This window comes from Arachis ipaensis, chromosome B09, assembly GCF_000816755.2.
Source record: "Arachis ipaensis cultivar K30076 chromosome B09, Araip1.1, whole genome shotgun sequence".
NCBI classification, from domain to species: Eukaryota; Viridiplantae; Streptophyta; class Magnoliopsida; order Fabales; family Fabaceae; genus Arachis; species Arachis ipaensis.
Genome location: NC_029793.2, coordinates 141,838,400 through 141,840,833, shown reverse-complemented (window position 1 = coordinate 141,840,833; position 2,434 = coordinate 141,838,400).

The window sequence follows — 2,434 nt, the reverse complement described above, 5'->3', positions numbered from 1 at the left end:
GTAGAGAAAAGATTTTATTGTGGAAGGATACTCTGCAGTTTGTGTACTTCATAATCACTCTATAATTTTTTTTTTCGTTTTTATTTTTATTTTATTTTTATTTTATTATATGCTACAAATTCTGACCATGTTGCTTTACATTGAAGTAATGCAAATTATGCTTTTTGATTGTGTTTTTGTTAGAATTTGTTTGGCTCTTTGTTGTGAGTGGTGATCTGTTTGCAATTCAGGTTTGAAATTGTTGCTCGTGGTTTGATGACTATTTGAAGTTAGTTGTTACTTTGTGTTCAAATGTACAAACACAAAAACAATAATATCTAAATTCAAATTAAATTTAATATGAATCAAATCGTCAAATTTTTTTCAATCTCTTGCATCATAAATAAAATAATATGATAATATTCACATATTCAATTATTTAATAATAAAAAGGAAAAACAACCATTTGTACCTATAAACTTTATGAACGCTGACAAAAATACCCATTAAAGAAAGAAACTAATGTTGTATCCATCAAAGATGGATTTCGTACGACAAAAATACCCAAATCCTAAATTTATGTTGACTTTTTAATAAAATTCCAGAATTACCCCCACCATTATCTTCAACCCCTCCTCTCTTCTTTCCCAAATCTCAAACACCTCCATTGCCTAAAAACCCTAATCTCAATACCTAAAAACCCCAAATTACCATTTTCTTAACCTAATCTCAATACCCCTTTCAGCAAATTTTAATCTTCTCTTTATTCTTATGAGAAATGGCCTGGCGTAATTGTAATGTTCCAGCGTTGGAGTGTACCTTGTATGGCATTCACAAATTGCATTAATCCCAGCCTATCCATAACCATAACCATAAGAGTGAGGAGTCAGCACTGAATTGGAACTCGTGGGCTCAACGAGTCATCAACCCCCATGGCCGCTGCACTACTCTGCTTCTTCTCCATGTGGATGGACCTGGAATGGGAATTAACGAAATGTTTACGGCATGTGTTGGCCACTTTGAAGAGAAGATTGAAATTTGTTGAAAGGGGTATTGAGATTAGGGTTAAGAAAATGGTAATTTGGGGTTTTTAGGTATTGAGATTAGGGTTTTTAGGCAATGGAGGTGTTTGAGATTTGGAAAATAAGAGAGGAGGGGTTGAAGATAATGGTGGGGGTAATTCTGGAATTTTATTAAAAAGTCAACATAAATTTAGGATTTGGGTACTTTTGTCGTACGGAATCCATCTTTGATGGATACAACATTAATTTTCTTCTTTAATGGGTACTTTTGTCAGCGTTCGTAAAGTTCATAGGTACAAATGGTCGCTTTTTCCTAATAAAAAATTAAACCAATGCAAAGTGAATCTAAGAGATAGAGATTTTTAAAAGAAATGACATTAAAAAACAAGGATCGAAAGAAATCGCCTACAATAGATTGAGGAAAAAGAGGAGACGCTCATGACACAATACATAGAGACTTGCTTCTTCGTCGTCATAGATAATCATTAATCATTGTAGAGACTCTCAAAATAAAAGAGAACAACAAACATACAAGAGGAAGGGTAAGACATTTCAAATGGAACGTTCTCCTTAGAGAAGACAAACAACACTGCCCAAGAGAGGTTGAAGGGTAATGTTGTCAAAGTCTAAAGACAACAGCGGTATAAAGCAGAAAAAGTTATACCTTATGACAGATAAAAAGAAAAAACAAACATGGTGGATCTAGATGGAGGAGCAAAGGCGACACTGTAGGCATATTCAGACAATGGTGGAACAAAGGTGACAAATCTGGACAAATAGTAGAAATTGAGAAAGGGAGGACAAAGAGAAGATGGTGCAGTGGCGGCGATGGTAGTGGCAATGGAGGAGAGAGCAGTGATGGAGAGAGGAGAAGAATAAATTTTTTCAATTTTTTCTTCAATTGTTCGATAAAAGTGTGATCTTTTTTCTTTATACTTTTTTAAGTGTGACAAAAAGATACATGAAAAAAGATATTGAATAATAAAAACTAAAAAGTTATACTTTATCAAATAATTAAAAAAAATTGAAAAGATTTCAGAAAAATAACAGTAATAAAAAGAAAAAGGAGGAAAAAAGAGGACAAAGAAAAAGAAGTGATACAAATATAGAATATTACTTAAATAAAAATAAAATTGATAATTTTTAAAAATATTTAAGTAGGAAAAGATAAAAATTTACATCGTATAAATCATGTCTCACTGGATTAATTTTAAATAAAGATTTTAAAAACATATATTTTGTGTGTTATTGTATTCATAAAAATGGTGTCTCATTAAATATGCAATAAACGTATATCATAGTAACCAAACACTGCTTTAATATGGTTCATTTTTTTGGATATTGATTAGGGTTTAGTGTAATGCTTTATTATTATATGTGGAGTATTTTGCATATTTATGGGGCGAATTGCTTTAGCCGATTTTTTTTTTAAA